Source organism: Myxine glutinosa, chromosome 14 (assembly GCF_964187855.1).
Source record: "Myxine glutinosa chromosome 14, kmMyxGlut1.1, whole genome shotgun sequence".
NCBI lineage: Eukaryota > Metazoa > Chordata > Myxini > Myxiniformes > Myxinidae > Myxine > Myxine glutinosa.
Window position 1 is genome coordinate 51405363 of NC_136274.1, and position 14259 is coordinate 51419621.

General features: G+C 48.5%; 1 protein-coding gene across 3 annotated transcripts in view; it reads right to left on the reverse strand.

The window, feature by feature from the left end:
* ITSN1 (intersectin 1) overlaps positions 1–14259 on the reverse strand; it is a 222897-nt gene that overhangs the window by 167118 nt on the left and 41520 nt on the right. The gene's annotated exons all lie outside the window — the stretch shown is intronic.

Sequence of the window (14259 nt, forward strand, 5' to 3'; positions counted from 1 at the left end):
GATCTTTTCTACCCCCGCTAATTTCACACTAAATCCACTTTTTTGAAATACCAACTTCTTTCCTGGAAGTCCTTGGTGTCCTTGTGTTTATACACCTCCCACTCCCCCCCTCCCCCCCTTCCCACGCCACCTCCCCCAAAAGCCCTCTCCCTCCCACACATTCCTAATGTCCCTGCTCTCAAATGTTGTGTTTATGTGCTTCCCCTTCTCTCCCCATCTTATCTACCGCTCCCCTTTTTATGTACTTTGTTTGTTTGTTTGATTTGTTTGTGTGATAAATGTTAGCTCTTCACGAGCCTCGATTATGTATACAAAAAAAAAAAAAAAAAAAAAAAGCTCGCCCTTGCGCTCTCTGGCTGTTTTGAAGCTGCACGTTATATCTCTGTGCTTGAAGCTCTTGCACTTCTTCTTGGTCTTGAGAGGTCCTGGTGGTCATTGGTTCACCATCTGCATGGTGCAGGAGCGAGGCTCGGTGCTTTGAACGGGCGGGACCTCGTGTGCGAACGGAGAGGGCATTGGCTCGGGCCTAGCGAAGCGTGCGAGGCGGATGGAGGGTTCCTCCACGCCGGAGTTTGGAGCCGCGTGGGGACAAGATGACGGACAATTAAGACGCACCACATTCACCAGCCCACGACGAACGTGTTCTTTTATTAATGCATTTGCCCATGTCTCGTTTCTGAAGTGAGGTGTGTGGGATCCCAACGTAGGATTTAGTTTCATCGTCACGTTTCATTGTCACGGGTTCCGTCAAATAAATCATTATTTTTGTACATTTTACCCTACATTCCCGTTTTTCATTAATTCCCTGCAGGATCGAAGCTGCCGTCGGTTCGCTGTAGGTAAGCACTTTTGCCCCAGCTTCCACTTCCCTTCTTCCTCCCGCGTTTTATAGCCGAATCAGAGTTGGTCGTCGCCTCAATTAAATCCGTTTGGTCCATCCGTGGTCCCTGGTATTAACCGGAGGGATTCGCACAACAGTACACCCCATGTAAAGTTTTGACTTTTTCAACATATTTCAACATACAGCTATTTGATCTTCATTTCAACAATATTGATAAATAAAGGTGATATAATATAACAAATATCATGAAACATTTACATTTTGCAGTCCATTGTATAATTTAAATGAACATAAATGCAAATTTCGCATGTGGAAAAAGTAAGTACACCCCTACATTTATCACTACTTCAAATACCTAAAATTAGAATCAGGTGCACCAGCTCAGATGCAAATGATTAGAACATCATTAGAGAGGATCTTGGAGGAACCTGTCTTATTTAAACATTGACATTGAACCTCAGACATTTAGTTTGGTTTGCTCTTTGTTGTTGAAGTGTGCGGCGTCACCATGCCTAGATCAAAAGAGCTCTCTGAGGCCTTCAGAAAGAAGGTTATAGATGCCTACGAGTCTGGGAAGGGATTTAAAAAGATCTCCAAACAATTTGAAATCAATCATTTGACTGCCCGGAAGCTCATCTACAAGTGGAGAAGATTCCAAACAACTGCCAACTTGCTCAGGCCAGGCCGCCCCAGCAAGTTCAGCCCGAGAGCAGACCGCAAGATGCTAAAAGAAGTCTCTAAGAACCCCAGAATATCATCACTGGACCTACAGGTAGCTCTTGCCACTGGTGATGTGAAAGTGCACGAGTCTACCATTAGAAAGAAGCTGCACAAATTTGATCTACATGGGAGGTGTGCCAGGAGGAAACCTTTGTCCAGAAAGAACATCAGGGCAAGACGAAAGTTTGCCAATGAACACTTCGGCAAAGACCAGCACTTCTGGAACAATGTGCTCTGGACAGATGAGTCAAAGGTAGAGCTATTTGGCCACAGTACCAGAAGACATGTTTGGCGAAAACCAAAGACAGCATTGGACCACAAGAACCTGATACCAACTGTAAAGCATGGTGGTGGAAATATTATGGTTTGGGGCAGCTTTGCTGCATCAGGGCCTGGGCAGCTCACCATCATAGAATCCACTATGAATTCTTCATTGTCCCAGAGGGGGCTTGAGGATAATGTGAGGCCATCTGTCGGAAAATTGAAGCTCAACCGAAGGTGGACCTTGCAACATGACAATGACCCTAAACATACCAGTAAATCCACCAAGGAATAGCTGAAAAGAAAGAAATGGCGGGTTCTGGAATGGCCAAGTCAAAGCCTGGATAGAAATCCCATCGAGATGTTGTGGGGGGATTTGAAACGAGCTGTGCATGCAAGAAACCCCTCAAACATCGCAGCTGAAAGAATTCTGCATGGAGGAGTGGGCAAAAATTTCTCCCAGTCGATGTCAGAGACTGGTAGACAGTTATAAGAAACGCCTACTTGAGGTTGTTTCTGCCAAAGGGGGCAATACCACCTATTGGAGCCAAGGGTGTACTTACTTTTTCCACATGCGAAATTTGCATTAATGTTTATTTAAATTATACAATGGACTACAAAATGTAAATGTTTCATGATATTTGTTATATTATATCACCTTTATCTCTCAATATTGTTGAAATGAAGATCAAATAGCTGTATGTTGAAAAAGTCAAAACTTTACATGGGGTGTACATACTTTTCACGTGACTGGATATATATATATATATATATATATATATATATATATATATATATATATATATATATATATATATTGTTGCGAATATGGAATTTGGCCTCCATATCCGCTTGTAAATATTCCCCTATTTTCTCCAATACTCCCCAACTTTCCCCAGTCCCCCATTCCCTAGTCCCATTGCATGTAAATAACAATCAGTAGAGCCGACCTTCCCCTTATTCCCCCATTAAATGTCGTGCCCAGGTCCACCGCACCACACGTAGACAACTTTCGGACATCTTCCTAGTTATTCTTAATCTATGTCAGTTAAGGCCTCGTTTCCATTAATTATGACTCTTCGTTGCACCAGAATGTGATTATATGGCATCAGTAGTGAGTTTAGGACCTTTTCCATACCTCCTCCCATCTTCTTCCCCAAACAACAACAACAACAACAACTACAGCTCCAACAACAATAACAACAACTACAACAACAATTACAACAACAACAGAAGAGATGGCGGCGGAGCGGGGGAGGATGCGTCCTCACACCGGCTCGATTAGCTCCAGACCATGCGCTCCACGGGGTTACCCCGAAGGGGCTGGCTGTCAGCTCCTCGTCAGGGGCGGAGCCAGTAACCCCCCCCGCACGCACCCAATGAGAAGCAACGTGCCGATTCCACGAGGCGGAGCTAACGAGCCGAGGGCGTGTCACTCCCCGCCGGATATACGCGGCCACGCGCCGGATGTGACGTCAGATTCGCCCCCAGCTGGAGAAAGACGGACCTGCGAGCGCTGAAACAGATGCGCCTGAGTTTGGAGAGGCCTGAGAAAGAACGTCACCTCTGAGCGCTGCGACGAGACCTCCCCGCATCTCTGGACCGAACCGTGTACCCTGCTTTGAGCCAAGAGTGCACCTTGAGCCATCGCGACCTGCCTTTCCTTTTCATCAACCCCCGTGTGAGTCAGCATTTTGTCCCGTGTGTCTGTCGTCTGTCCGGGGTTAATATAAGAGTGTGTCTAAGTGCCTGTCTTCCTGTAATATACCTCTAGCCCCTGTAATCTAACCTTTTTCCGTACGAATATACTTGAGAATCGAAACGTTGGTGTCGTATTGTGTGATTGTAATCCAGCCGGGTGTCTTCTTTTTCTTATTGAGCCAACGTAGCGCGACTTCGTCAACGGCGAGTATAGTCGGGTAATTTGTGCGGACACGACGGCCATTCCGCTCGGCCCACTTTAACATCAAAGTCGTGTCTGTAACAATTGGTGTCAGGAGTGGGATTCGAGGCCCGACCAAATTTTGAAAAAAAAAAAAAACGAATAGAGGAAAAAAAAAAAATTTGGTCAAAATTTGGAGCGGCCGAAATTTGTTTTGTTTTACGAAACTCGAATTTTGCAAGTCGCGCTATGGCGGATCAAGACGGCTGGGGTCCGGTAGGGGAGAGTGAGGCAGGGTCGGTCCAGGACCAAATTGAGGGACGTGAGGAGAGCGAAGCAGCGAGGGTAGCAGACGCGCAAAATGGCGCCTCGCTGGTCACCGCGCCCGCGACCGTGGCAGCGCCCCTGGTGGATCCGAACCTTTTTATGTTGCAAATGAGGGCCCTTATGGAACGAATGGGAGACCAAATTGTGGGAATGAGGGCTCAGGGTGAGCGATTAGAGGGCCAAATGGGGGTAATGGGGAACCGGATGGATGCTCAGGGTGAGCGATTAGAGGGCCAAATGGGGGTAATGAGGGACGAAGCGAGGGGTACTGGTGAGGGGTTAGACAAGAAATTTGGGAAGTTAGACAATAATTTTGAGGAGTTAGACAAGAAATTTGGGAAGTTAGACAATAATTTTGAGGAGTTAGACAAGAAATTTGGGAAGTTAGACAATAATTTTGAGGGGTTAGACAACGGGATAAAAGAGGTGAGAAATGGGTTAATGGGGGTAGAAAACAGAATGGCCGCTCAAGAGAATCAAATGGAAGGGATGCAAAAGGGGTTAGAGGGGTTAGAAAACAGTATGGAAGGCAAATTGAGGGACATGAGGGACCAAGCGGAAAGGGAAGTTAAACAAATGGAGCAGCAGATAGAGGGGGTCAGAATGGGGGTAGAAACCAAACTGGATGCTCACAGGGAGGAAATGGAGCAGATGAGGGTGGCATCTGGGCAGGAGATGCAAGTGATGGGAGAGGAGATCAGAAGAGGAGTGAGTGAGGAAGTCGGAGGAGTGCGCGAGGAGGTGAGGCACTGTGAGGAGCACATGGAAAAGGAGGTGAGAAAGGGGACTGTAAAGTTACAAGGGGGCATAGAGGACCTGACGCAGGAGGTGGAGCAGCTGACGGTGGGACAGACGGGGTTGGTGGAGCAGGTTCAAAGGAACACTGTGGTATTAGGAGGTTTAAAAGCGACACAAAACGACATAAAAAACGACTTGATAGCGACGAAGAGGGAATGTCAGATGGTACGTGAGGGACTGACAACGAGGTTGGACGAGGTGATAGAGGTAATGGAGACGAAGGACCGGCAGGTGAGGACGCACCTGGAAACGGTCAAGGTAGCCTTGGAGGACGAGCTTGAGGAGACGTACCGGGGAATAAAAGAGGTGAAACACAAATTAGAAGAAGTGGAAGAAGGGATGAGTGAAATTAAGAAGCGACGGAGAGGGGATAAGAAAGAGATAAAAGAGGAGATAAAAGAATTGGTCCAAAGTCTGTGTTTGGATCGTGATGATGTGCTCATTAACCGGATGAGGGATTCGCAGGTGATGGAGGAGAAGCGAAGAGGAAGAGGACCCGGTGTAAGTGGTGACCAATATGGTCGTGCGTATGATGCGCCAGGGGATTTAAAAAGCTTGGGGATTGGTTTGGATCCGGGTGTTCGTGAGAGGCCGTTGGTGAAGTGTGCGACAGGTCTGGTGTGCGAAAGAGGAGGTGTGCAAGAAAGTCCGACTCTGGGGTGTGTGAGGAAAAAGTGCGTGCCAAGGAGTGAGTGTGCTGGCGAGAGTGAGTCGGTCGTAGCGCGTGTGCGAGGGAGCACGTGGAAGCGCGGGGTGGTGAGTGTTACAGAGGGTGTGACGGGAGAGTGTGCGCAAGAGTGTGCGCGAGAAAGGTGTGTGACGGACAGGTGCATGAGGAAAGAGTGCGCTGTCAGAAGTAAGGAAGAGTGTCCACCTGTGGTGAGTGTTACAGAGGGTGTAACGGGAGAGTGCGCGCGAGAAAGGTGTGTGACAGACAGGTGCATGAGGAAAGAGTGCGCTGTCAGAAGTAAGGAAGAGTGTCCACCTGTGGTGAGTGTTACAGAGGGTGTAACGGGAGAGTGTGCGCGAGAAAGGTGTGTGACGGACAGGTGCATGAGGAAAGAGTGCGCTGTCAGAAGTAAGGAAGAGTGTCCACCTGTGGTGAGTGTTACAGAGGGTGTAACGCAAGAGTGTGCGCGAGAAAGGTGTGTGACGGACAGGTGCATGAGGAAAGAGTGCGCTGTCAGAAGTAAGGAAGAGTGTCCACCTGTGGTGAGTGTTACAGAGGGTGTAACGGGAGAGTGTGCGCGAGAAAGGTGTGTGACAGACAGGTGCATGAGGAAAGAGTGCGCTGTCAGAAGTAAGGAAGAGTGTCCACCTGTGGTGAGTGTTACAGAGGGTGTAACGGGAGAGTGTGCGCGAGAAAGGTGTGTGACGGACAGGTGCATGAGGAAAGAGTGCGCTGTCAGAAGTAAGGAAGAGTGTCCACCTGTGGTGAGTGTTACAGAGGGTGTAACGGGAGAGTGTGCGCGAGAAAGGTGTGTGACGGACAGGTGCATGGGGAAAGAGTGTGCTGTCAAGAGTAAGGGTGAGTGCGTTGTCACGAGTGGAGGTGAAAGTAGTGAGAGTGACATGGAGCGTGAGTTAGTTGTGACAGGTGAGCGAGGATGTACACCTGGGATGGAAGGATGCACACCTGGAATGGTAGAGCGTGAGTGGGAATGCACGCTGGAGTTGGTGGTGAGGCACGTGGTTGGGTGTGCGAATGAGAGCACACCTGTGATTGTCACAGAGGAGGTGACCGAGGAGGGGGCGCGAAGAGGTGTATTGGTGAGGTGTGCTACCAACGAGTGTGTGCCAAAGTGTTCGGTGGTCAGGTGTGTGACCAAGGCGGTGAGTGGAATGGGTGTACCTGGGTGTGTAAGGAACGGTACGAGGGGCATGGAAACGGCTGGATGTGTGAGCAAGGAACGGGCTGCGGGGTGTAAGCATGCAGGTGAAGCATCGACGTTAGACGGGATAGAGTTTAGAACGACTTATAGCCGAATCGGGCCCTCGGTGCGTGCTGGGCCTCGCTTTGAACGGCCGCGTCTGTGCTCCACTAGGCGGAGCGGGCGGCCCGAGAGAAAGAGTCGTCATGGCGACCACTTTTTGGTGAGACGTGCCGGCAGGTCGAGATCGGGGCATTGGATGGCTCCGTGCCGAGATGGTGCGTGGGATCTCGGCCCGGGTAAACCTCCTTCCCTGCACCGAATGCGGGATGCATCCAGCCGCTGGCACAAAACAACCAGCATCCATTGCTTGGCTTTACGAAGCCGGGCTTTGGACAGGGATTGGCGCACCGAGAGGTATTAGTGAGTAGACTGGGTGATGAGGTTAGTGTTTTGGCCCCGAAATTAGAAAAAGGCGAAATTTGATGATTGGCAAAGGATTGGCAGAGTGATGATTGGTAATGGTACAGTGATTGGCAGATGATTGGCAAATTTTTAATTTGTTGAAATTTGATGTGCGAAATCGGTAGTGAGAGACCCCCGATGTGGTGGGATGGCAAATCCACCATCCTTCCCATGGGGGGGCAAAGGAGCAATAGATTATGGGGTGTATGGCAGTGAAAACTAGCCCGGGTGGGTTAGGATATGGTGTGTAGGGATCTAGAGAAGATGACATTAGGTGACGTTAAGTTTAGTTAGTGACTGATACCTGTAGTGGGGACGCAGGTAGATTAGTATGGATGATAATGACGTGGGAGCGCAATAGTTTAAAGGGACGACTGGGAAGCGCAAGTGTCCGAAGGGAGTAGTTAGCTGAGATGATGCCGTGTTTGTGAGAATTGAACAGGTGTGATTGCACAGGTGTGCAACTGGACAGGTGTGTGGAGCAGTGTATGAGTAGTGAGTGTGTGGATCAGCGCGAATGCGCTTGGGGAGAGAAGGGTGCAGGTGGCACCAGGTGTGAGAGCACAGGTGTGCAGGTACAGGTGTGTGGAGAGAGTTGGAGTAAGTGGTACGGAGTGGTGTGCATGGTGCGAAGGTGTGGATGGGGGAAGAGTGGACCCCTTTCACGAGCACCCGGGGCGGGTAGTGTAAGTGTTAGGTAGAGGGTGCAGGTAAATTGTGGTTGGATATTGGCATTTGTGGTGCGGTTGCAGAATGGTGTTGTGAATGGGTGCATTAGTGTTGTGGAAATGGCTGGGCGTGTAGCCTGTTAGTGTGTGTAGTTGGTTGGGCACTCCACCACTGTGAGGATGTCGGCCAGGTGAGGCCGCAGGTGGGCTCTGGGAGCCGGTAGTTGTGAGTGGGTGCCTGAGGATCCCGGGTGTGGATCGGGCAGCCCAGTGCCAGAGAGGGCACGGAGTGGGGAGAGAGCCAGAGGGCCTTCCCCAGGTAGTTAGGTTAGGGTGAGGAGCAGGTAAGCTCGGAGGCAACTGCAGTGGTGGAGGTGTGCAGGTGGGTAGACCCACTGGGAGAGGTACACGCCGCAGCCCAGAAATTGTGCGAGGGCACCGGGAGATGAATCGGGGGAGTGAGACCCCAAATTGAAGAGCACCACAGTTTGGCCAATGGGAATTGGTTTTTAGAACCCATAGTGTAAGAGGGCCAATGGTTTGGCCGGAGAAAGCCCCCGGGTAGTGTAAAGTTGTTAAAGTCATTTAGGAGATAGTTAGGATTGATGAACCTGTCGCACCATACGCAGCCACTTACCTGTGGTGATGATGATGACTCCACACCTGTGTTTTCTTTGTTTTGTGCAGGAAATGAAATTGCTGTGGATTTGTGAGACGCATCACGACGTGGATGAGACATTGGGGTGATTCCATCTCTCCCTCCCTAGGAGGGACTGATGATGAATTGGTAATGGCAAATTTTGATGTTGAGTTGAAAATGGCAAATTTTGATGAGAGTTGAAAATGGCAAATTTGATTGGTTAGGAGGGAGAGAAGACGAATTTGGTTTATGGGAGGAACGGGGAAGACAGTAGGGATGTTTGTTGATTTGTAAAGTAGATGTTTATGGGTAGTGTTGTGTTTTGTGGATACAGTAAGGGGTAAGGGAGGGGCCATGTAGGTTACCTGGTGGGGGGGGGGGCGTACGATAGGAACGTACCTGTCTCACCTGGTTCCCATGTGCCCCCAGTGTGCATCACCTTACATTGCGTGCACTTTTGCGCCCTTACCACCTTACTCACTTGTTTCTTCTTTTGTCTCCCACCTCCGAGGATCTGGCTTTGGGGTAGAGAGAGAGGAGAGAGAGGTGCTGGCTACGCAGTTGTGGGCCTGCACTTTCGCTGTTGGCTGCCTGGATCGATACACCATATGGACCGCAATGTTTGTGGCCACCCACAATGGACCGCAGTTTGTTTGCGGCCAAGCACCACCCGGGGATGGACCTATGGGTCAACGTGGCACCTATGCCATACAGGTGAACCACTTTTAGTTGACACCAAGTGCACCACAAGAAGAGCAAGAGACACCTGCAGGGTTAGGGGTTGTTGAAGTTATTTTTATTCCAATGAACAATGGTGACTGCACCGATTGGTGGTGGGGTGGTGCTTTTGATGCTCGGGAAGGGTGCTCTGCACGTTATTAAAGGCCGTCGGCCACAGAGCACTCGTGGGTTGGTGTATCGATGTTGGCAAGCGCGCTCTCTCTATGCATAACATCTGCATGTGTTCCTCCAAAAACAGGTCCTGGATCGTAGTGTAAATAGCAGCGTAGTCTTGTAAATAATGCTCCCTACCGGCTGTATGTTTAGTTTGAGAATTCTTTCCGGATTCGGTTATCCTGTGGGTGTGTTTCTGTGAGGAGAAGGGTGCAACGTCGCAGGGGGACATATTTACTCATTAGTGAATATCTGTAAAACTGTCGCACTCAGGGTAGAGTTAATAGTAGAGGGAACTACATTGCGTGCCACACTAAAGTAGGTAAAAATTTATCGGGTCGGGACGCCCCGAGGGTAGAGAAGGGTGCAATGTTGCGAATATGGAATTTGGCCTCCATATCCGCTTGTAAATATTCCCCTATTTTCTCCAATACTCCCCAACTTTCCCCAGTCCCCCATTCCCTAGTCCCATTGCATGTAAATAACAATCAGTAGAGCCGACCTTCCCCTTATTCCCCCATTAAATGTCGTGCCCAGGTCCACCGCACCACACGTAGACAACTTTCGGACATCTTCCTAGTTATTCTTAATCTATGTCAGTTAAGGCCTCGTTTCCATTAATTATGACTCTTCGTTGCACCAGAATGTGATTATATGGCATCAGTAGTGAGTTTAGGACCTTTTCCATACCTCCTCCCATCTTCTTCCCCAAACAACAACAACAACAACAACTACAGCTCCAACAACAATAACAACAACTACAACAACAATTACAACAACAACAGAAGAGATGGCGGCGGAGCGGGGGAGGATGCGTCCTCACACCGGCTCGATTAGCTCCAGACCATGCGCTCCACGGGGTTACCCCGAAGGGGCTGGCTGTCAGCTCCTCGTCAGGGGCGGAGCCAGTAACCCCCCCCGCACGCACCCAATGAGAAGCAACGTGCCGATTCCACGAGGCGGAGCTAACGAGCCGAGGGCGTGTCACTCCCCGCCGGATATACGCGGCCACGCGCCGGATGTGACGTCAGATTCGCCCCCAGCTGGAGAAAGACGGACCTGCGAGCGCTGAAACAGATGCGCCTGAGTTTGGAGAGGCCTGAGAAAGAACGTCACCTCTGAGCGCTGCGACGAGACCTCCCCGCATCTCTGGACCGAACCGTGTACCCTGCTTTGAGCCAAGAGTGCACCTTGAGCCATCGCGACCTGCCTTTCCTTTTCATCAACCCCCGTGTGAGTCAGCATTTTGTCCCGTGTGTCTGTCGTCTGTCCGGGGTTAATATAAGAGTGTGTCTAAGTGCCTGTCTTCCTGTAATATACCTCTAGCCCCTGTAATCTAACCTTTTTCCGTACGAATATACTTGAGAATCGAAACGTTGGTGTCGTATTGTGTGATTGTAATCCAGCCGGGTGTCTTCTTTTTCTTATTGAGCCAACGTAGCGCGACTTCGTCAACGGCGAGTATAGTCGGGTAATTTGTGCGGACACGACGGCCATTCCGCTCGGCCCACTTTAACATCAAAGTCGTGTCTGTAACAATATATATATATATATATATATACAGTGGTACCTCGGCTTACGAGTGCCCCAACGTACGAGTTTTTCGGGATACGAGCCGTCGCTCGGGCGGTTTGTTGCTTTGGGATACGAGCCGAGATCCGATGTACGAGCTCAAAAAATTTATTTTTTTGAATTTTCCGGTTGTGGCTTCCGGTTCCGGTCACGCGGTTATCTTGCCGTGAAAGCATCTCTGCTTGGATATAAAACACGCAATCGTCGAAATACATGAGCGAGGAATCTCCTTGCTCCAGCCGGTGACGTCATCGGCGGGGATCCCCGCCTCCAGAGTGGCTGGTCACGTGACCGCCAAAGCGTGTCGCGCGTGCGGGTATAATGAGCTACACCTGTGGATCACGTGACCACGGAAGCGTTGGCGTTGACGGTCAAAAACCCATTACATCAATTTTACCAGGCACTGTACAGTAAGTACAGTGGACACCAAATGCACGGTGGAAGGCTAGAAGTAGAAGATCGTCCAAGACAAGTGAGAATAAGCCATACTTTGGAGGAGATGACGTCATTCGCTGGTCCGATAACCAAAGATGTGGTATAAAAAACCAGGTGAGCTAACAATGCAGCAATGAAGGAATTCGGCCAAGGCACCGGCACACAACGACCTACCTACATCGAAAGACTCAATGCCAATGGTGACAGAAGCCAAGACGGCCGGCTTAAACACCGCCGAAAGACCACGGTGTACCAACTTACGATGCAGAACATCTTGCACTTAATATGATGACAACAGGTGCCATCCTCTGACGTACCATTACAGGTACAGGTACAGTACACGTGAGCACAGAGCAAAAGTTCACTGAAACCGAGATTAAGAAAAAAGAAAAAACACCTCGTGGTCCGTGCTCGATATCCGAGTTTCAATCTTTTCAAACACATGATGCTCTCGGTCACGGTATCTCCTGCGAGCTGCTTCTCCTTCAACCACACAAACAACAACTTCTCCATATCTTCATGGATAGAGGTCCGGAGCTTTGAAATAATCGTAACGCCCTTGGCTGGCGTTATAGCCTTTATGGACTCCTTCTGCTTCAAAATCGTACATATCGTAGAAGGAGTACGATCGTACTGCCTCGCCAAGTCGACAACACGCACACCTCACCTGGCATGCTCTTCTCCTCTGCTTAATAAAACCAGTTTATTTCTTTACATTCTCTTGTATTATGTACAGTATATACGAGGTCGTGCTTGTTTATACATTATTTGTTATTTATAAAGTACATTTTTGTTATTTAAAAGCACCTAACAAAAAAAATTGGTGTTTTTTTTTTGAGGCTGGAACGGATTAATAGCATTTCAATGCATTTGAATGGGAAAATTTGCTTTGACTTACGAGCGATTTGGCTTACGAGCTCCGTCACGGAACGGATTAAACTCGTAAGCCGAGGTACCACTGTATATATATATATATAATAATAATAATAATAATGCATTTATTTTATATAGCGCTTTTCAGGAAGCCCAAAGACGCTTTGACAGAGTGCAAAACATAATGCATAGCAAAACATAAAGACAATTGCAAAAAAGAAGAATCAATAGGGAAATATTCAAAGCACAAAGGAGGGAGGAGAGGAGATAGTCAGGGGTTAGATGCTGTGGGTTAAATGTTGAATGCAGTGTTGAACAGGTGGGTCTTGAGTGATGTTTTGAATGTGGTGAGTGAGGAGGCGTCTCTGATGGTGTGAGGTAGCAAGTTCCAGAGGGTGGGAGCAGCGATGGAGAAGGCCCTGTCCCCCCAGGATCTAAATTTGGTCCGGATGGGGGGGGTCAGGAGGTTGGTACCAGCAGAGCGGAGGTTGCGGGTGGGAGTGTGTCTGGAGAGGAGGTCAGCCAGGTAGGATGGGGCCAGGTTATGGAGGGCTTTGTAGGTCAAGAGGAGGATGATATATATATATATATCTATATATATATCTATATATATCTATATATCTATATATATATCTATATATATATATCTATATATCTATATATATCTATCTATATATCTATCTATATATCTATATATATATATATATATATATATATATATATATATATATATATATATATATATATATATATATATATATATATATATTTATATATATATATTGTTACGTTAGCCCCGGCGGTTAACACCGCTAGGTGACGAATAGCCATAACGGTTTTAACTCCGAGGCGCGTAGCCAAAACTAGCGGTTGGTCCGTCGCGTGCGGGTGAAGGAAACAAGGTGCTTGCTTACCTGGACGAAACACTCAGGTTGATTCCCGAAACCCACAACAAATGAAAGTACCACAATAATGCTTTCATAAAAATAATTGCAATACGAACGTGGTGAAAATGGAAGGTTGAGGTAAACGAAATCCTAATTTGAGACGTCTCTACTCAGTCACAACTACAACACACGGGGGAAAGATAATAAAAATAAAAGGTTTTCTTTAAGTCGGCCGGTACTCAGCTCTGGGTCCAAAATGCGCCTGGGAGCTTTATGGTCGCGACAGTCTGAGCAGCCACCCACGCAGGAAATGCTCCAACAAATGGTGCCAAAAACGCCCAGGCGTGAGCAAGCAGCCAAACGGCCCTTCCTCGCTTCCACCACCAAGCAAGACGCCACTCTTTGCTCCTCCGAAAAGCACCACCGTCAAACAACACCCTCTCCTCCCACGTTGCAAAGGTTCACAGAGCTCCGAAAAGTTCTCTTCACGAGCGCACACGAGACAAAGCGCACGCCCACGCCGAAAGCCAGACTGAGAGACAAAGACAAAGAGACCAAGCGATTCTTCTTCCTCTTTTTCAAACCTTCCCGCTCTGATGCCTACCTTCCTGGCAATCGCCAATCTCTATTTCATCACTCCATGTCCTTCCGACCAATGACAAATCGGGGCGTGCCCTATCGGTTACGATCCCCTGGAGGCGGAGTTTAGCCGTCATTCGGGAATGTTCGGCTTCTGTCGGCAATCATGGCGTGGTTGGTCGCGATTTACTTGCCGATCGTAATGTCCGGGTACTGTCGGCGATTATGTCGGTTGTTGTGGTTTAATGGAGCACTTTGCATGGCTGGCCTTGTGGTAGAGGTAAAAACGTAGGGGAAAAAACCACAGGGGCAATCACATACCAGGGAAACTAATATTAACCCCTATCTAGATAACACAAGCCCCACCCCCCGTGTGAAGACACATAAACAATCTTAAGCTCCAGTCTCCCTACTTAAATTATATCGAGATGTCTCCTACCCATCCACGGTCCATGCTACACCTATACAATCCTATCTGTACTTTGGTATTTCATCCTCTACCCACACAAACGTAACATATTATATATATATATATATATTATATTT